This window comes from Antechinus flavipes, chromosome 4 (genome assembly GCF_016432865.1).
Source record: "Antechinus flavipes isolate AdamAnt ecotype Samford, QLD, Australia chromosome 4, AdamAnt_v2, whole genome shotgun sequence".
NCBI lineage: Eukaryota > Metazoa > Chordata > Mammalia > Dasyuromorphia > Dasyuridae > Antechinus > Antechinus flavipes.
In genome coordinates this window covers 310,122,833-310,145,810 of record NC_067401.1, presented here as the reverse complement: position 1 = coordinate 310,145,810, position 22,978 = coordinate 310,122,833, and the positions used below count along the sequence as shown (strand labels likewise).

The window sequence follows — 22,978 nt, the reverse complement described above, 5'->3', positions numbered from 1 at the left end:
TGGCTCTAAAAAACCCCCACAGTTGGAGAAAATATCTCTCTGTATTGTGAGAGGAATCCAGAGGCAGTGCTAAGCAATAAAAATGAAAGGTGTAATTCTATACTTCTGACAGACTATAGTAAGAAACCTTAAGACATGATTTAATTCTTTTTTACACGTATCTTCCTCCAGACCCACCAAAACAACTATTGGTCTTGCTTCTATAGAGAAGAAAATAGAATAAAATTATATAATCCAAATTTTGTTAAGACATCCAAATGTATATCAAGTCTTAAATGACTAGTATGGTCCTAGGACTTTATTTAAATATTGGGGAAACATGGACATCTTTAAGGCTTAACAATTTATTTAATTTATTTTCACCAGAACTGTAAGATTAATTTTGTCAATAGTGCTATTTTAATTGATTTAATTTAATTTTTTTAAAGAAATGCAATAGGAAGAAAGTATCATTTGGATCAGTATGTATAACAAACATATAGAGGCAGGTTCAAAATGAACTAAGTGAATGGAGCAAGTTTAAATATCTATTCTCTCATTAAATAGATCTGAGGTGAGGAGCCTCTATATAAAGATATTATGGATCTATAACTTTCTTCAAGGTCTATGTAATGGAACATAGCTGTTTGTCTGAGACCATTTAATATTATCAGGAAGAGTTAGAAAAGAAGAGAGGAAAGAAGATAAATAGAGAAGGGAAAATTCACAAAAGTTTTCCTAGCCAGTCATTTTGCTATATATGGCATCTTAATAATCTTAATAATAACAACATATTATTATTAAGGTAATAATTTGCATTTATATGGCTCTTTTAGATTGGCAAAGCTTATTTAGATATGTGTGTGTGTATGTATGTATGTATATTTAAAGGCCCACAAAACAAAGTTTTTGTTTTTACTATAATCCGCCCCTCCAACAGTCTGAGGGACAGTGAACTGGCCCCCTAACTGGTAGATGATAATATAGTGTGGTATACATATCAAAACTAATTAAGTTCCTTTTGGAATAAAAGATTACCTCTTTCCTCCCTAGGTGGACACAACTTAATTCCAGAGTTAGCACTAGAAAATCTCCCACTGGGCACTTACCTAGTGATCTATGGGGTGACCTGCAGCTATTTGACTTTTAGAAGGTAGAAAATGATGCATTAGTAGTCTGATGCCCTCTGGAGACTACCTGGTATTTTGAAAATCAGAGTAGACCGATTTTTAGAATTCATACAACCAAAGAAATCCCATTAAAATTGTAAAGTAAACTTTTTTTTCCTTCCCTTTGGTATCTTTAGTTTTATTCCTTTTTCATCATATTGGAAATCTGACTCCTTCCATTGAATATGTTTCCTCATACTTCCCTAAAAAACAAGACTCTTGGTATTGCCCTTTGTCAGTTCATTTGAGTGGTTTTTTTTTTTTTTTTAATGGCTTGCAAGGTCCCATGCTCCAGGAAAGGAACATATAACCCTTTCTCATCAAAGTTACTTGTCTTATATTGCTTGCTACTAGGAGCCTAGTCTGAGCTAGCTGAAGTTAAAAAGTAGCTTTATAATCAGAATATTTTAGAACTGTAAGAACTAACCAATAACATAATCTAAGCAAAGCTATTAATGGGTAGTGCAGAATTTAAATACATTTGGTAAATATTTTGGATTTTCTTAACTTTCTACATGTTTTATGATTGTTCTAACACCTACCACTTTCTCTATTACACATACATACACACATACACATACACACAGAAAAAATATAATTTTTTTACATATTTGTATTTCCTGTGCTTTGTAAATAGTACAGGCTTAATAAATATCTGGGGTAATTGATGCAGGAACTCTTCATAAAACAGTGCAATAACCCAAAGGAATGACATTTCTAAGAGGGACTAGGCTGGAAGAGGAAATACATTGGAAACACCACTCAAATCACACCCTACAGGTGACTCCTTTTTATATCTAAGTCAAAAGCCCATCTCTGAATCCAAACCTAGAAAAAGCAAATTTTCTCCCTGTTGGTTTTGTAATACAAATCCAAGGAGATAGGCTGCAAAAACAAAGACTCAAAGCACCCTCTAGTGGTGGATAGCCTTCTCTGTTCATTGAGCAAGTATGACAAAGTGGGTCATCCTTATTTAAATAATACAAACTTTCCCAGATAGTGAATTTGGAAATGTTATATTTAGATCTAAGTCACAGAAATGAAAAAAATTAAATAAATGTAGTTAATAAGTAGCCTTCATTCCTAAAGATTTTCCGCTGTTTTTGCAAAATAAACACAGAGCAACATTTGAAGAAGAGAAGATAGTTGAAAATTTTCCAAAGGGGAAATATTTCTGTCATCTGAAAACATCTGTACATAAATCCTAGATATTAGATATGTTCAATAAGGAAGTGTCACAAGACTTCAAAACTAGAAGCAGAATATCCCTATGAAGTTGGGGCTAGACATAACAAAGAAGAAAAGAACATGTTGACTGAAGTACAATTCATGAATGAAGTTGTCATTACCAAATTTGCATGTGTCTCCCACAATTATTTGGACAGAATTGAAGAGGAGAGTTTTTCTTTTACTAATAGAGGATTCAAGTAACAGAAGATCAAATTTCATCTTTGCCTTTGATGTGATCAAAATTTTTGTCATATCTCAAAATCTAGGAGAAGATAATTAAAATTCTGCTTTGTAACTTTGTTTTGATATTGGACTGTCATTTCATAGTCATTGGTCATAAAAACATATAACTTTTGAATCAACCCATAATGTACTTTATATAAAGAACAAGGATTTTAATTTAATTTATGAACTCCTAAAAAGAAGAAAAATGCCCAGGAAAGTAGAATATAATTTTAGAGCAGTATAGAAGACATATGTTAATGTATTTATATGATTTATATGATTTAGAAACAGTAAAACATTCTCTACATGTTAGATAAGTTCTAGGATTAAGCTTCTGAAATTGGGCATGATTGTAAGTTTTGAAGTGAGTTAAGCCACGTCACCTCTAAAAGTCCCCAGAAAGGATATAATTTCAAAGGTTTCCATGGCATAAGAAAGCATTTCCTTTTTTTGAAGGCCATTAATGTTTCACCTATGGACATTTGAAAAAAAAATTATCCACTTTAAAAGGATGGTTGCAAACACTTATGGGGAAAAAAAAGACCAAAAAAGTATTTGTGTGTAGCAAAAAACATGACGCTGTCAAGCTATGCTGTTAAAGTTCTAATATCATTCAAATTAATAGAACCTTGGCTCACTGTGCAAGAGGATTCAATAAATAATTTCCTAGTGATGTTTTTGTATCTCCCTCCAGGGTCTAGGGTAACAATTATTAATTTCACTCAGTCTATAATACTACTAGAAAGGTTGGTGCCATCAATCCTTCATATTTTTCAGTCACAACTTTTGATTTTTCCATTTCTGCCTTGTGATCCTGCATTTCTATAGCTCATACTATCCTAATAATAAGATAAATATTTTTCTAAGGATCCCTTTCAATATTCACAGTAGGCTAACATACTATTTGAGGATGAATAAATGCCTCCACCAATGACTTCACAACCTGGTATCAATTGAAGTAATCCTTTGTTACACACCCTATTTAAATAGGTAAATAAGATAATGATATGAAGCTCTTTATAACTAGAATGTAATACATACATTTAAAGTAATCATTTCTTCACTAATATTCTATTTCAATTTCTTATTGATGTATGGAGGTGACTCATAAACTCTCAAAGACTGTGTCAATATATTCCTAGCATATTGAAATATGCCTAGAAATATATCAAGTTATGGCTGCTCCCAATAACCGACAGCTAGGTCAGTTCTTAGATGACCTTTGAACAAAGCATTTTTAGTACATGATGGGAAGGTTAAACACCAGGTAATTTTTTTTCAGATACAGCAGCTCATAAAAAATAAGACATATAAGGTTGTCAGTAAATTCATGCCACATGAAATCACATATCTTTGAAGAATGTGAAGGTATAGAGGGCTGTATATATGTATGTGTGTGTATACATATGTGTATATATGATTACTTCCTTCCTATTAAATTGATAAGAAAGCTAGACAATTTAGGAATTGGAAGATTGAGAGTTTATCTAATACAACCCTTTATCACCTTATATGACTAATTAATGGAAGAACTGGGATGAAAATATGGGTCTCCTGACTTTCTATCCAGTGACCTTTTCACTCTACCATACCTACTTAATCTTTGGTACATTCAAACCACAAAGCTCAGCCATCCTGTTTACGAAAGAGATGCCTATGAAACACATCTCTTAGGACTTAATGTCTTCTTTTAAATTAGAATCTGATATGGGACATCAGGCTGGCAGTCATAAGCCCTGGGTTCTATTATGAGATCTGTTGCTAAATAAATATATATAACTTTGAGTAAGTAAACGTAAAGCTTTCTGATCTCCAGCTTCCTCACATAAAACAAAATATAAGGTTGAGTGGGAGAGGTGTTAGAGACTTTAAGGTCCATTTAAGTTGGAAAATTCTGTAATCCTATAGATTTTTGGTGCTGTCCCTCATTGTCCTCCTACTCTTCAAAAATTCTTTTACTTTGGGTTTTTGGTTTAATATATATCATGACAACATCTTTAGGTTTTAGACTGAATATAAAAGCAGAAAATTATGGGTAGTATGGTGTAATGGAGAGAGCTTGTCTGAGAGTGAGAAAGATTTGGGTTTAAGTCCTATTTTTGACATACTGATTGTGTGACTCCTGTGCAAGTCATTTGATCTGTAAGAGCTCCAGGCAATTGTATGACTACAGTTAGTGAGTAAGTGCCCAATTAGCATCAGTAGAAGTGGTTTCCTCACCTTGGAGTTCCTTATAACAACAGAATCAAGTCTGGTTCCCCCACAAAAAATGTATATCATGATTAACAAAAATCAAAATCCTCCCCAAGAGGGGAGGGGAAAAAAAATTCCAATAAATTTAGTGACTTGATTAAGAGCTCCAAAAATGCTCATTTATCCTTACATAAATGTAGTATTTTTCCATCATAATTTAAGCCTTTCTGACACTTTCTTTAAAATATTAAATAGCAATGGAAAGGTCAAAGTATCATTGTAGGGTGTTATGTTATCCCTGCTTCATGAGATCATCTTCCATTTTATTTATATTTCTGTAAGAACTCTAAGCACTCATCTTAAGATGTAATTGTTTTTTCCTGAAAGGGTTTAAAAATACACTGAGAAACTATTTGTCTTGTTACTTTAACTGGCTCCTTTGTTTCTTCTTATGTGTAAATGGCAGAAAAAGGAAACTAATTTACATATAATAAGGGAATTTCCAGTAACAAGTGTTATTAAACATTGGAAGCAGCAGCCAATGGACATTGTAGAATCTCTTTCTTTGGAGATCTTTTTTAAAAAGAACTAATTGTTATTTGTCTGGAATGCTTTATATATGGCCTTGTATGACATCTTAGAGATGGACTAGATGCCCAGTTTCTTAGACTGTGGTTTATGGCCCCACAGGAGGTCACATAACTGAAGGTGAGCATCATAATACTATGATTTATTGTCAGTAAATGTTGGTTTGTATGCCCATTTTATATACTTATATACCTGAGGTCACATACAAATTTCTCAGGTAAAAAGTGGTTACTAATACAAAAATTTTAAGAAACTTTAGTAGAAGATCTGTCCAGAGCCTCTCAGAGCCAGTGATGCTGTCAGTACACAATTTCTGAATTTTATGCCTTGATACAAAGCACCTATGTTACTTTTTCATTGAAACTTCTTTTAAAATGAAAAGAGAAAATTCCTCCTTAAGGTTTACTGTTATAAATCACAACAAGTCCAAATCATTTTCTGAATCTGGAAGGATTTAGAAAACAACCCTTGTTAAGTTTGATATATAAATAATACTGATGAGGTTTAGATTTGGGGAACCCAAAATAAATTAGGGTTTCTGGTGGTCAAGGAATTAAATAAGGTCTGGTGGCAGGTTAGGGGTTCAGGGAATCAAATGGAGGGCTTTGGCTCCCTTGCAACCCCTCAGGATTTGTCGCAAGGGTAGGGAGTTTTGGGGAACTCCCTTCTGGTGGCACAGAGGCTCCCTGTAAAGGAATTTACAGACCTGAAAATCTAGATTGATAAAAGAAGTTTATTATGGGGATTGGAAGTAAAGTTAAAGTCTGATTAAGGAAATAGGTGAGGGTAAAGAGAAGATGGCACTGAAAAAGAGTATTTCAGTGAGCAGAAGCTCCTTGGGGTGCCAAGCATGGTATGGCTGGCATATTTGGAACCTCTGCAAAGAGAGGGTTTTAGTTTGGCTCTTTTATAATAGGGGGCTTTGGCTACAAGCTGAAGAGGGCTTGTGGGTGGAGTCTCAAGTTGACTCCTAGCTGGGTTTCAGCTTCCAGCTGGAATTTGAATTGAATTCAATGGATTTCAGGACTGAGCCGACCCCACCCAAATAACAAAGATGAAACTGTTGGTCCTTGGGGCAGAGTCCCTCACTGAGGCAGAGTTGAAGGAGATTTTCTCTTTTAAGGATTTTCAGAGTTTCAGAGTCCCTTCTTCAATACTACAACCTCCAAAAACCAAGAGTGACTGTAGTGAGTGAATATAATCACTTATCAGTTATCTTGGTTTAAATTGCCTTCAATTTAATTAATTTTAAAAATCTAGCCCACTAGACAACATTTGTATGCTGTTTTCCCCATTAAGCTGTGAGCAACTTGAGATCCAGGACTGTTTTTGTTTTGTTCTAATTTTTGCATTGTTTAGAATCCCCAAAGCTTAATGCAGTACTTGGAACACAGCAGGTGCTTAATAGATATTTATTGACTAACTAATTATATGAGACTCTTTGCTAGGTACTGAAGATACAAAGATAAAGATGGCATAATTCCTGCTGTCAAAATCAAACTGTCTAGTATAGGATATTAGTTATCAAATATTATCAAATGAGATCTTTTATTAAATAAGAAAACATGTAAAGTGTTTTGCCAACCTTAATAAGTATGTAAATGCTCGCTATTTTTAATCAGGTAAAGAAAAAATACCATAATATTATTTAGAAAATAATTCTGTTCTTAGTTGGTATCAAGCATGGTACCACTGGAGATTTGGAGCAGAATTTTTCTTTAACTAGGGAAATTTGAGAAACATTCACAAATAACTTGGTACCTAAGCTGGATCTCAAAAAACAGTAAGGATTTCAATCAGTGTAAATCTTGGGAGGAGAGTCCTGTCCAGTGGGAAATTTTATGAAAGTTCAAGAAAAGATTAACAAGGAATACATATTAGCTGGAGTGCAGACTGTGTGAAAGAGAGAACCATAAAATATCTGGAAGAGCCAGATTGTGGATTTAAATGTCAATTTGAATTTATATTTTATTCAGTAACCAATAAAAAACAAGTGATGGCTTTTTAAAGCTAGGTAATGGAGTGATCAAGTCAATGAAATAAGACTACTACCAGGTAGCAGTATGAAGGATGACTTGGAGAAAAAAAAAGATTGGAGGTAAAAAAAAAACTATTAGTAGACTCATGGTAGATATTCAAAAAGGTATTGAGAAAAATCAAAAGGAGATATTTTAAAAGTAGAAATCATAGAGTTTGACCATGGATTGGATGTAAATGTGGCTTAGTCAAAGTGGACGCTTAGGTCCTAGATCTGGGTGGTGAGCAGAAGGATGTTGTCATCATTAAAATAGAGACATTAAAGGGAAAATGTCATGAGGAATGGTGAGTTCAATTTGGGACATGTTTTAGGATTACATGGACATGTGCAATAGACAATTGGAAATGAAGTTTGAAACTCAGGACAAAAAATAGAACTAGTGACAGAGATTTCATTTATTTAGTTAGTTTTTTATTTTCAAAATACTTGCATAGTTTTCATCATTCACCCTTGCAAAATCTTGTGTTTCAATTTTTTTTTCCCTTTTACCCCCTCCTTTAGACAGCAAGTAATCCAAGATATGTTAAACAAGTGCATTTCTTCTATGCATATTTGAACAATTTTCATGCTACACAAGGAAAAGGAGATCAAAAAGGAAAAAAGAAATGAAAAAGAAAACAAAAAGCAAGCAAACAACAATAGAAAAAGACTATGCTGTGATCCATATTCAGTCCCCTCTTTCTGGATTCAGATAGCTCTCTCCATCACAAGTGTATTGGAACTGGCCTCAATCATCTCATTGTTGAAAAGAGTCATGTCCATCAAAATTGATCATTGCATAATCTTGATGTTCCTGTGTATAATGATCTCTTGTTTCTATTCATTTCATTTAGCATCAGTTTATGTAAGTATCTCCAGGCCTCTCTGAAATCCTCTTGCTGATAATTTCTAATAGGACAATAATATTCCATAACACTCACCTATCATAACTTATTCAGCCATTCTCCAACTGATGGGCATCCACTCAATTTCAAGTTTCTTGTCACTACAAAAAGGACTGCTATAAGCTTCTATAACCTATAAACACATATGGGTTCTTTTCCCTCCTTTATGATTTCCTTGGGATACAGACTCAATGAGGCACTATTGGATACACCATTTGATAGCCCTTGGGTATAGTTCCAAATTGCTCTCCAGAACGGTTGGATCAGTTCCAAAGTCCACCAACAATGTATTATCCCAGTTTACCACATTCCCTCCAACATTTATCATTATCTTTTCCTGAGTGATAGAGATTTCAGAGGAGCTATCTATGTAGGTGAATCACTGAATAACTTAGGGTAGTAAAGAAGAGAGGGTTAAGGGCAGAGCTTTGAACAGTAGGCATGCTCATTAGTGATTACACACTCCCAATATCTTCTGTCTATATAACCCAATTCTTTCCCACCATAACAAAGTACTTGATTACTAATATAGTTACTTTTTCTCTTGGAAGTAGTTATCATATATGAACAAATAAAATTAAGGAGATTACTCGAGATGAGTCCTTTATATGACTAGTTACATTTCTATTTCAAGAAATATACCAAAAACTAAATAGGACCATACTTAAGATTTTATAGCCTAATGTTTAAGTATCAACATGCTTTTCTTAATCATTTATGGGTAACCAGTTAAAAAAGACATTTTCTTTGGCCCATTCTATATGAGTATGAACAGATCTATTCAAACTATGAAATATCCATCTAGTCCAACCCCCTCATTTTATAGAGGCAATTAAGGCCCAGGAAAGTAAAAGTGGTTTCTTAAATTTGCACTGATAATAAATAATAGAACCAGGATTTAAAACTAAAGTTTTTTTTTAATTTAAATCCACCACAGTACATTATTATTATTATTATTATTATTATTGTTATAACTATATAGGACTGAACCTGTCATATCCCTTATATGCTGATGCAGGCCATTTTTCAGCAACTTATTGTCTTTGAGGGTTGTGTAGAACAGTGAGAAGGTGTCCTATTCTGCACAGGTCAAACAGTTAAGATATGTAAGAGGCAGAACTTAAACCATAGTAGGAGGAGGAGGAAAAGAAGAAAGAGCAGGAGAGAAGAGGAGGAGGAGGAGAAGTAACAATAATAGCAACAGTATTAATACTTTACCAGTATTCTCTTTGTTAACTGCTTTGGTACGTTTACTTAACAAAGGCATTACACATTTATTATGAAAAGATGAGAATTCTAGTGACACTTTCAAACATAGACCAATTAAATATCTACAATATGCAAAGTATTTACAGTTTTCACTTCCCAAAATAAATTTATTAACACTTTTAATAAAATAATATGTTGACCAAAGAGCAAAAGAGTGCCAAAAAAATCTCAGGAGTGTGAAGAGCACCTAATAGTAAAAATAATAATAAATCAATAACAACTATATTCACATACTACCTTATATATAACCTAGTTCATCTGATCCTCACATAGATTACATGTTGGAGTTATTATATATGTTTTACAGATGATGAAACTGAATTGCCCAGGGTCACATAGCTACAGAATATATGAAAAGGAATTCAAAACTAGGTCCTCCTGATCCAAGTCTAACATTCTACGAGTACATCACTATTGCCCATTTCTGGCTCCTGAAAATATTTGTAATCACTTGTATTTTTTCCATACTCCTGGTTTCAGTTGACAAGATTTATGACAAGAATTTATTTCATTGACTGTTTGGACTGGAAATCTACTGAAGAGTTTATTCAAATGGAGCAAGCATTTCACAGGGTATATCTTATTAGGACAGTGAGAAATGCATTTCTTGTTCAGTTATCTCTGACTCTTTATGATCCCATTTAAGGTTTTCTCAGCAAAGATACTGGAGTGATTTGCTATTTCCTTCTCCAGTTCATTTTATAAATGAGGAAATTGAGGTAAACAGGGATAAATGACTTGCACCCAGAGTCACACAGCTAGTAAGCATCTGAGACTAGATTTAAACTCAGGAAAATTAGTCCTCCTGACTCCAGGCCCATGATTCTATCCACTGCACCACGTAGGTGCCTTTCTGCTTCATTACTCCTTCCTATTTAGTATGTATGTTCAATTGTAGGAATGGACAGAAAGAGCTGTTTTTCTTTTGAGAGGCAGCTTAGTGTTATAGAAAGTGTGTAAGAGTTGGAGTTAAGAAGACCTAATTTTAAATTCCACTTTAGAACTGTATGACCTGATACATGTAACAATATTTCCTGACATGAAAAAATTGTTACCTCACAGGATAATGGTAAGGATTAAATGAAATTATATAGGTAAAGTGATTTGTAAAACTTAAAGTAGTATATAATACTAGCATTTAAAAAAAATTAACGATTTACTAGCTGGAAGAATGGCTATTGGGAAATACTAAGAGAATTAAGGTCTATAATGGTTTTTCATATATGTCATACATCTTCTGAGCAAAAACACATTTTCCAAGTGGCATTTAATATAAAATAAATTAGGACTTGCTCGGTTTTTAATCATAGAGTTTGAGCAATCTAGAGTTGGAAAGAACAGTATTTCCTTTCTTCCCCCCACACATACCCACTTTGAAATTTACCATGTAAGTAGTGAGTGCCTATCTTATTTGGTATATCAGCACCTAACCACACAACTTCAGGTGACAGTGAAATACATACATTGAGATTGCAAGTAGGGTACTTTTAAAAAATAAGATCTTGAAAACAAGAGTTAAATTTCCCTAACAAATGAGATCTAAAATGGGCCATTGTCATCCGTTTGATATTAACATCAGCTCTTTTGGCAAGCTTGAAAATACTGGGCTATGCTATAAAGCTAAAAATGTCCTGGACCTAAACTTGTTTACACAAAATATGAACAGATCTTAAGTTACAGAGCTAGGGTTGGAAGAGGTGGCTCTAAGGCCATCCTCCTCACAGCTGACGTCACACCAGTCCCAGCTGGTCTGACTCTGAGCTGAACTGTTGGGCTTTTTTTTTTTTTTTTTTTTTTACTTTGTAAAAAGTAGTGAAGATTTCAAAAGGCTTATTAGTGTTGCTGTGCTGAATTGTCTCGTCTGCTTTGGTGTCTCCTAAAGGAGTGAAATTCACAGAGCTGGATTTTATTTTCTATTCTCTTAGCTATACATTGTTTTTACTGCTAGATTTATCAGTGGACTGACTGAACTTTCAAAGGATTTTTCTCCTTGCAAAAAAAAAGGTATGTTTTATTTCTGGCAGCCTAAAAGTGCCATCGAATTGTTTAAAAAAAAAAAAGGAGAGAGGGAATGGCTTGAAACTATTGGAGCCCAGGATTATTTAAACATCTGTCTGCCCATGTCTGTACTTGAAAACAATGAGGTATGTTGTAATGGATTGTTCTGAGTTTCAGGAGGAAAAAAAAACGTTCAGTTCTTAAACAGTGTTTTTAGACTTTGATTTTTTTTTTTCCAATGAGAAAATGCTGACAATGTCATCAAATAGTCTGGCTTATTCTTTTGTTTGACTAGAGTTTTTAGAAAGGGACTTTGGGGAGGCTTAATTTTTCTAAATGTACAGTTATCAAAATGCTCAGCCTCAAGATTTTAAAGTTAAATACACTTACTGTCATCCAAGCTTATCATTTTCTTATTGAACATTAGGTATACTGATCAAATATAGAGAGAATTTCATCTCCTTAATAGGTTAATGTGTTAAAAGAGGGATGGGGATCATTATATCCTCTGACATAAAAGCAAGTTAACTTTAGATACCTGCATCTTTATGTCAAAGGTTTATTTTAAAACCAATTATTTTATGATTATAATTACTTCTTGAAAGACAGGCAATTTAATGTCACATCTAAAGAAAACTATGTTTCTTAGTTAGTGAAACCTATGTTTAATCTCGTCTCTGATATATACTAACTCTGTGACTCTACACAAAACTTTCCAAAGTCCAGGAAGCTTTAAATTGATGAAAAGATGCTTATGTGAATGGATAAAATAGACTCTTCACTGGAGAAGAAGTAGAAAGAGGCCTTTTGAGAAAAGGAAGCTACTGTTGAAGTCTGTGTTCTAACTCTTGATAATGCTCAATAGACTTAAGTATAAAAAATTCAGTAAAGCTATCCTAACTAAATCATAGGGTAGGTAGGTAGGTAGGTAGCACAGTGGATAAATCACCACATCTGTAGTCAGGAAGACCAGAGTTCAAATCCAGCCTAGCTGTGTGATCCTAGACAAGTAATTTAACCTTATTTACCTCAGTTTTCTCATCTGTAAAATGAGCTGGAGAAGGAAAGAGCAAATCATCAGTATCTTTGCCAAGAAAACCCCAAATGGGGTCACAGGGAATCAGATAGAACTGAAATAACTAAATAATAAAAACCAAAGGACCAAAATAGATTTTGGATAAGAGCTATGACAGGTTTTTTAAAAAAAAAAGCAGTAGTATTTTAAAGAGACAGCAAAAAAAAAAAATAGAGCATTCCTTTGATTGGAAGGTACTGTTTTGACTAATGATAGTAATGAAAGTAATTTCTGTGATAACTCTCATAGCATCATACCATCCTGGTCTGGAAAGTTATCCGAAATAGCTTCCTGAGATTGAGGATTCTATCTTATCCTGTAGGGCTGAATCAGACTTCAGAGCATATCTGGTCCAGCTCCCTCATTTAACAGGTAAGGGATCTGAAGCTCATGGAGATTAAGTTATTTACCCAAGGACACACAAAACATAGGTTTCCAGATCCAAACCCATAATTTTTATATATGAAGAAACTTAGTATAAGCATCAGAAGTGGGATTCGAATCTAGGCCCTCTCCTTTCCATTACAGCCATATTCTATCTTTCTATCCCCAACACCTAGCTCAGTACCTTACATGTAGTAGGCACTTATAGAATCAAGTACAGTTTGGTGGTATAGTGGTTAGAGTGCATACCTAGGAATCAGGAAGACTCATCTTCATAAGTTCAAATCCAGGCCCAAACACCCACTGTGTGACCTTAAGTCAGTCACTTAACCCTGTTTGCCTTAGTTTCTTTATCTGTAAAAAATAAACTGGAGAAGAAAATGGCAAACCACTCTAGTATTTTTGCCAGGGGAACACCAAAATGGAGCCACAAAGAACTGGACATGACTGAAAAATGACTTGTCATACTAAAACAGAGATTATAGAGGTGAAAGGGGCCTAAAAACCCATCTATTCCAACCACCTCATCTTTACAAATGAAGAATTTGAAATCAGCAATGTTGTTAGTTGCCCACAATCAGCCAGATGGTTGACAAAACTGAGATTTGAACCCAGAATCTCTGGCTCCAGATCTTTCTGTTGTCATGCTATCTTTCTTGTTTATCATATTTCTTGCTTAATTGTCCTCAAGCACCAGCTCTCTTTCAGTTTTTGGAGCCATAAAAGAAAATCAGCAGTGATAGAATTACTCAGTTCTCCTGTTACTTTCCTATTGTTTTCACTAGACCATCTTGATTGAACAACAGAGACTGTAGACCTTAAAAATCTCCAGATCTGAATGGAATGGAATGGGACAGTTAGAACAACAGAGACTCTAGACCCTAGAAATCTTCCCTTTCTCCCACACAGATACCAAAGTCTGTAGGAGAGGAGGCAACAGAGAAGCCTGTAGGAGCTGGGAACAGAATGGACTTTTATAGTTGTTTCAATATTAGTAAATGGTGATTGCAGTGGAGCCACATTTTTTTTTATATATCCTTCCTTCTGTGACATATATTTCACTGTTTTATTGCGGATCTCTCTTCATGTAAGAGTGTTCTTAGTTTGATAATAATTTGCTTTATAATGAAGCAGTGGTTATTAGAGGCTAGTATTGTATCAGTATTATCTATGTTCATTTAAATTATGAGGGAGCTTACCTCTACATATTTATTCTGTATTCTCTACCACTGGGACACTTAAGACTGATGAGAAAGAATAATTAAGAATGGAAGAGCTTATACACAATTGGGCTTCTTTGGAAACATGTAATTAAGGGCAAAATTAAAATCTGTATTTCAGAGAAGCAAATTATTATCTCATATTATTGCCTTTTAGAAGCATATAATGGTTTCTTTATTAAATTATGTCAAGAAGGGAATCAACTTTCACTCTCCACACAGGGTAATAAACATGTAGGAGATCTGAAAGAAGAACAGGGAAGAAAATTTGAAGGAAGATAAGGAACCTGGAAATAGGTGGAAATAGATCTGATGAGTCACTTGGAGAACAAGGATAGCTAGAAAATTTGAGATGAGGGCAAGATGAGAGACAATCAGGAGTTTGGGGATATAAAGTGAATATAAAGGTGTCTGGGAAGAGGTAATAAGAAGCCTAAAAAGAAGAAAATGGTAACCATAGGAAGAAACCTAGAAAAAGCTAGACAAAAGATCACTGTGCTTATTCCTTCACCACTCAACTCTAGGTCCCATATTCCCAAAGCAGTTAATTGGAGCTCTTGATGACACTCCATCATCTATCTTCAATCTTTTGAGTTTCAAATCTTCTTTATACTCAGTAGCTCTCTTCATCATGTGCCCTTCATAATCATCAACCTCCATTTCTCTTTTTTCATCTTCCTTCATTTAATGATTTATAATGGATCCAAAGCAAAGATAAGGGGCTTTAAATGTCTGCACAAATTCCAACATAAAGAGAACCACAAAATTACTGTATACCAGTGCTTGTTTTTGATCTCCAAGCATCACATTCCTGACACTAAGCAAGAGCTTTGGCCCTGGAGAAGTTCAAATTCTGTCCACTGGCTTTCTTCCTTATTAAGTGAGGAGTTGGGATTTACTTGAATAAGTACAGAATTAGATTTTCCTTTAGGAAAATCACTTGGCTAAGGGGAAATTGTGTTTCTTGAGGAAATGCTAATTTATTTTTCCTATAGATATTCTTTAGGGAATGAAAACAGAAAAACTTTGCCTGAATTTATACTCTAGTTTAGAATAGGATCAGAAATAACTAAGAACAGAAATGATGAAACATTTGAAGTTAAAACATTCAAAATGTGAGTATCAGACAAGCCAAGAAAGGCTCTACTCTTTGGAGGAGAGGGGAGAATTCATCAAAGTTAGTGGTGAATAAATGATTCCCATAATTCACCATTGTTATTGATTTGCCTGGTAAAACTAGGCAGGTCTTCATTTCTTTTCTTAGGACTTGAAACTGATATGCTAACTTTTTAAAGTACCCTTGATTAAATATGCCCTTACAGATGTCATTCTCACTTTTTTCTTTCCTAATATAAATGATACAAAATTATCACAACACAAAGGAATTCTAATAAACTAAGATTTTCTATTCAGCATGTCATTTTCTCCCCAGTTAACTATAACCAACTTTTAAGCCAGTTTATAAAAACCAACATCTACCTACTTTGCCCATGCCTAAAGATTACTTGTTATCCCTAAGGCAAATTAGATGAGTAGAATAGGGAAAAATACAATTTAAAAAATTCAATTCAATATACATTTATTGACTGCTTACTATGTCACTATGCTACACTGAAGAGTGCAACTTAAAAAGCAACCATTCCTCCTTCTTCAAAAAAACTTACATTTTAATAGAAAGATATTGCATCTGCATTCAAAAGTTGTCAATATAGGTATTATCTTCAGTGGTTGAGATTGAAATACATTATTGCCTCCCATCCTGTGAAAATCTGTAGTCTCCTATAACTTTGCCACAAGAATTTCACCCAAGATGTCAGTATCCTTCTTTGAGTTCTCTTGAATTGTGGGGATACCAAAGTACCCCAATTGTTAACCTTTGCTCTTGTCATATGATCATCACATCTGCTTTTTCAACCATGTATTTCTCTTAAGACATCATTTATATTGCTTCTCCTTTATGATTCCTTGCTTGTTGGATACTGTAGCCTGTTAAACTCCGAGTATATTCTCTTTTTCATTCTCTTTAAAATATCTTATTTTTCCACAATTACATGTAAAAACTATTTTTAACATTCATTTTTTAAAAATTTGAATTTCCACTTCTCTCCCAACTTACCCTCTGCTCATTGAGAAGGCAAACAATTTGCTATATTATACATGTGAAGTCATGCACAACATATTTACATATTAGCCATGTTGTAAAAGAAAATACAGAAATACCCTCTCCTCCCCAAAAATAAAAATGTAAAAAACAGTTTGCTTCAGCCTGTATTCAGACTTTATCAGTTCCTTCTCTAGAGGGATTACATTTTTCAACATAAATTTTTGGGAATTATCTTGGATCCTTTGTATTGCTGAGAATAACTGAGTCATCTATAGCTGATCATCATGCAATATTGCTGTTACTGCATACTATGTTCTCCTAGTTCTGCTCACTTCACTTTACATCAGTTCATATAAATCCTTCCAGATTTTTTCTGAAAGCAATGTTTGTTACAACTTATAGTGCAAGAATATTCCATTTTAGTCATATGCCACAACTTGTTTATAGCTCTTCTCTAGTTGATATGCCCCCTCATTTTCCAATTTTTTGTTAACACAAAAAGAGGTTCTATAAATATTTTTGTGCATATAGGTTCTTTTTTTAAAAAAAAAAGTTTTCTTTGGGACAGAGACATACTAGAAATATGATTGGATCAAAGAGTATGCATGGTTTTGTAGCCTTTTGGACACAATTTGAAGTTGCTCTCCACAGTCAGTTTTCAGTCCCAACAATGATGCTTTCATGTCCTAATTATCCCAGTTCCTTCCAACATTTATCTTTTCTCCTTTCTGTCATATTAGCCAATCTGATAGGTGTGAGGTAGTAGCTTAGAATTGTTTTAATTTGCATTTTTCTAGTCAATAATGATTTAGAGCATTTTTTCATGTGACTTTGTAGCTTAATTTTTTTTATCCCCAAAATTACCTGTTCACATTTTTAACCACTTATTCATCAGGGAATGACATATTCTTATAAATTTGAGTCATTTCTCTATGTATTTCAGAAATTAGGTCTTTATCAAAAAACCTTGTTGTAAAATATTTCCCACATTTATCATTATTGTGTATTTCCCTCCATCCTATTTTTCTACTATTTACCCCCTTTCTTTCTCTCTTTTCATCCCATTCTCCCTCAAAAATATTTTACTTTTGAGCATCCTGTCTTCTATCAGTCTCCCTCCCTTCTCTTATACCTTTCCCTTCCTTCTTTCCTTTAGGATAGGATATATTTAGTGATACACTAAGTATGTGAGCTATTCCCTTTTTGGTTCAATTTTGATGAGAGTGTTTTTCTGATTTTCCCACATTTTCTCTATTATAAAAACTTTTTGGTGTCTCTTTTATGTGAAATATTTTACCTCCTCCTTCCCCTTCCTCTCAGTGGATCCCTCCTTTTCACCCTTTAATTTTATTTTTTTAAGTTATCATCCTATCAGATTTAGTTCTCACCCATGTTCTTTGTCCATAGAAATATTACTTTAACTACCCTAATAATGATAAAGTTCTTAGAAGTTACAAGTATCATCTCCCCTTGTAGGAACATAAACAGTTTAACCTTACTTAATTCCTTATGTTTCTCTTTCCTTTTCATCTTTTTTGCCTTTTTGGAATCTTGTATTTGGAAGTCAGATTTTCTATTCAACTTTGGTCTTTTCATCAGTAATGCCTGAAACGCCTCTATTTCATTAAAAATCTATTCTGCCCCCTCTCCAAAAGATTATATTAGACTTTTGATGTGTAAGTTATTCTTACTAATAATCACAGCTTCTTTGCCCTCCAGAATAGCATATTCTAAGACCTCTGGTCCTTTTAGGTAGAAGCTGCTGAATTTTGTATTATACTTTCTGTGGCTCAGACTGCTTTTTTTCTGACTGCTTGCAATATTTTTTCCATGACTGGAAAGTTCTAGAATTTGGCTACAATTAATTAATTAATTAAGATGATTGGTGGATTTTAAAATTCCTGTTTTATCCTCTGGTTCTATCAGTGCAATTTTTCTTGATAATTTCTTGAAAGATGATGTCTAGGCTCTTCTTTCCCCCATGGTTTTCAGATAGTCTAATAATTCTTAAATTATCTCTCCTGCATCTATCTTCTGGATCAGATTTTTAAAATTTTCTTTTTTTAATTTTTTAATTTAATTTTTAAATTATTTTACATTTTTTCTATTTTTTCATTGTTTTGATTTTTTCATTGTTTGTTTTGTTGTTGTTTGATGTCTCATAAATCATTAATTTCCACTTTCTCAATTTTAATTTTTAATCAATTATTTTATTCAGTGAACTCTTGTATCTCCTTTCCCATTTGACCAATTCTACATTATAAATAGCTCTTTTGTTCAGTGAATTTTTGTACATTTTTCTATGTGACACTTCTACTTTTTAAGGAATTCTCTTTAAAAATTTTAGGCATTTTTTTTATTTGACCAATTCTTCTTTTTAAGGCATCTTTACTCTTGAATTGATTTTTGTGCTGCCTTTTACCATTTGACCTCTTTTCTTTTTTAAGCTATTATTTTCTTCAATATTTTGGTTTCTCTTTTACCAATCTTTTAATTCTTTTTTTTCATGTTTTCTTGTTTCCCATTTTTCTCTATTCCTCATATTTAATTTTAAAAATGATTTTTTGAGCTCTTCTGGAAATTCTTTTGGAGTCTGAGACCAATTCACATCTTATTTTGAAACTTTGTAAAAACCCGAAAAGCAATTTTAGCTTTGTGGACTTCTTTTGAGTTTATGTTTTGATCTTTGCTATCTGCAGAGTCATTTTTAATGAACAGGTTCACTTTTCTCATTTGCTAATTTATCTTATTTCATAATTTTTCATTTTATTTTAAAGTTGGGCTTTTTTCCTGGGGTAAAAAGATACCATTCCAAACATCAGTTTTTTGTGCTTTTTTATTTTAGAGGTATCTCTATAAATATAGTTTTCAGTTCTTTCAAGATGGTATTATTTGAATAGAAGTATAGTCACTGCTCTTTTGGCCTGTGGTCCAATCTGTAAGTGACCACAAACACTCTTTTCTGCCCTAGAACTACTACCAGGATTCCTGTACCTTAGTGGCTATACACTCTAGTGTGCTAGTGCCCCTCCTCCTCACCCTGAGACCATGACCTGAAACCAGTTATGAGCAATGCAAGAGAATCATGCACCCTATGCCAGCAAAGGGTTCCCTGTAATCTTCTTCTGACCAGTTATCTCATCCCCTTACTGTCTCTGAATTGAGATTTTCTGAAGCCCCAACTGCTCATTCAATCACCTTTGCTGATTCAATCCCCCCCCCAAGGCCTGCTGCTGGCTTGCTGGGGTATGGATACTGCTGGGGTAGCCTATGCTGAACTGTGCTCCATTCTCATGCCTAATGAAAGAAATTTTTCTGCTGATCTAAGTTACCTTGAGTTGGAAAATTGTTTCACCTCAACTTTTTCTTGATTTGGCACAATGGAATTAATTTTTAAAGCATTGTTTTAAATTTCTTTGGAAGAGAATTTGGCAGAACTCAGGTGTGTCTTTGTCTTTACCATCTCCATTCTGTCTCTCCTCCTCATTGCCTTTTGAGTGATTGTCAGTTTTAGTTCTTCAGAGAATATATAGTGTTCCATAGTGTCCCTACATCACCAAATGAATTTTGGCATTAAAAAGATTGGTCTTTTTTGCAGGGAGAAGTTATTTGTAGTATAAACCAAAGACAGATAAATATATACATGTATGTGCATATGGATGGATGTATACAGATAAATTATAGATGTATAGATAGATATAATCTCTAGGTTGTCCTTCTAACTTATCTTAATTGCAACATCAGGGAGTCTTTATCGACTTGCTTTTTACTGGATGCATAGTTATACTAAACTCTTTTAAATGATTGTGGGTAGCTGTTTAAAGACATCTTTTTGTGGCTTTACATAGTCAGCATAATGTCATTGGAAAATAGCACCAACTGGAGGATCTCATTATCAATAAGAAATTCCTCTTCAACTTTCACTTTTTTGGCAATATTGAAAATATCTTTATTTAATATATTCCTCATTTGGGTATATCATATAATTTTTATATATGTTGATATTTACTTTGTTGAAGGAGAGTTTTGAAGTGGCATTTTGTTCTTTTAAGTAAAATTATTTATAGTAAATGAACAATGATTCAGAATACTGGATAAAATTAGAGATTTGGAGGGTTTTATTAAGTTCTTATTAAATTCTACAAAAAATTTCTTTTTATTCTCTGTGACATCTGTTGGTATATAAGTTATAGTTATTTTCATGGTGTTCATTTCTGCAAATAATTATCACAATTATGGCAATACCAGATGGCTATGTTGTCCATAAAATGATTTTTTCTTATTGACTTTTAATGTTCATTAAACCAAATCCACAAATTCTTTTAATTTGCTTCTCTGTTGTTATTTTTTTAATAGTAAGAATGTTAAGTTTTCATTATTTCATTCAGTATATCTACTCAATGATCATGTGACAGGTAACTCACACCTAGAGAATCAGTGACTAAATTGATATTTATGGATAGCCATAGTTCTTAGAAAAATATCTGCAAATAAGTATATCCACAATAATTTGTAAGGAGAAAACTAAAATGGTGCATCATCAAAAACTTTGTGTAGAGGGCTAACTTCACCTTTGAAGGAAACTAAGAATTAGAAGAGATGGGCAGAGAGCATGGATTATATTTCAGACACAGGAAGACAATCTATATAGGGCCAGAAGAGGAAATACCGAATTCAAGGAATAGTCTAATTTAACATATATATAGTGAATATTAAAAAGAAATCATATAAGTTTGGAGAAACTGTGGAGAGCTTTAAATGCTATGCTAAGAAGTGCCTATTTTAACTTAAAAGACATGTAGAACAATTTTTTAAAATGTTTAATCAAAGAAGTGACATCATTAGATCTGTGCCTTAAAAGATAATATGTTCAGATATATGGTGAATGAATTGGAGAGAAGTACTGATACATAGAGGTCAATTAGGTTTAGTCTAATAGGTAGAGAAGAGGGCCTAAACCTAAATTAATAAATGCTATGTGAATAGAGAGAAAGGAATGGAAGCAAAATATATAGAGATAGAGAACCCAAGATTTGGCAAGAAATCAGTTTTCAGAAGTCAGGGAGAGGAAAAATAGAGAATGACTGAAATTTTAAACCTGGATGACTGAAATATGGTGGTGCTCTCACTAGAAATAGACTGTTAGATTTGGAACTAAGATCCGGTTTCAAATTCCATCCCTGACATTTAGTAGCTTTGTGACCATAGGCAAAGCATTTAATCTGCCTGTAGTTCAGGTAAACCTCTAAGACTGTTTAGATTCAAATCTATGTGAATTGCTGAAGAAATTTCCTCTATTTACTGATGTAATGACATGGGATTTTACTAGGCTGACTACATTCTTATACTGGTTTTCACAACTACTTTAGGCAAGGCCACCAAAGGTTAAATTTTGGCTCTTGATGCCACTGGTTTAAGGTGTTAGTTGGCATATAGAACATGGTTGGATGTCAAAAGTACTCCCTCAGTTCTTTTATAGGAAGGAACTATATCCAGTATTACAGGGTTAATAGACTCATGTTTCAAATAAAACAGTTATTAACAAGCAAATAGCCTAATGCAACAATTCTTGCCAAATTAGCTTATTTCATGCATTGATGTGGGAGTCAGCAGTATGAGTATTATACCGGATAAAAAAAACAAACAAACCAAAAAAAAAAAAAAAACCATAAAAGGCCCATGATCCATTTATCTTTACATCATTCCTAATACCTAGCAATATATATTATCCATATAGCATTTAATGAAATTTCTTGAATTGAGAAATTGCTTATTGAGAAAGATAGAGACAAAGAACTGAACTGAATTTATTGTTTAAAAAATTACTACTATAATTAAATGTAAACAGTAATTTCGTTGCTCATAATTAAAGAACAATTATATTCTTTATCCTTTATTAATAACTGCTTAGCCAAACCTTGTTTTTCCTAGACTTGAGTATAATATTTCCTTAAACATCTTGAATTTTAACTGTCTATATGGGTCATAGCATATAGTATATGAAAGGAAAAATATGTATGTACAGATTTTATACTGTGGCTCTTGAGGTCATTTTAATATTCCAGGCATAATTTAAATTATTAATAATTTTTAAATTTATCATTATTTTTAAAACTTTAACCTGATTGACTTAGAATTTTTGATTTGGTTTAAAGATCCTTTTAACTTCATGTTAACTGAGTTTCTGAATATGCAGCAATGATGTAGTTTGAATTTGAATGTGAGGTTATATGGGAAGGCTGCAGCAAATTAGGAAAACTGATTTAATTACATTATATTCTGCCAGAGTCATATAGCCAAGATCTCAACCTTAGTTTCCTTTAAGCATTTTGATTCAGCAGAATTTAATCATTAGTACTCATGAAAGAATCTCTATGTAGGAGTTGTCATGTTTTAAAAAGAAACAACATTCAAATGTATCACAATCAAGCATTTAGGGTATTTTATTTAATATAGTTTTTTCTGTCTTTCTCAAAGAAAAAAGCTTTGGATCTGTTTCCAGACTGTATTAATTTCCCTTTCTTTGGCAGACAGTTTCCCATCCAGTTTTCTTCTATTTTGTTTATTGTTCATTGGTCGTTGACATTATGATAAAATTCATTTAAGAAAGCAAGAGGAACTG

At 33.3% G+C, this 22,978-nt stretch overlaps 1 protein-coding gene across 2 annotated transcripts in view; it reads left to right on the top strand.

The window, feature by feature from the left end:
- The window catches only part of SOGA3 (SOGA family member 3), a 76,569-nt gene that overhangs the window by 53,455 nt on the left and 136 nt on the right, over positions 1-22,978 (top strand). The window lies entirely within an intron of this gene.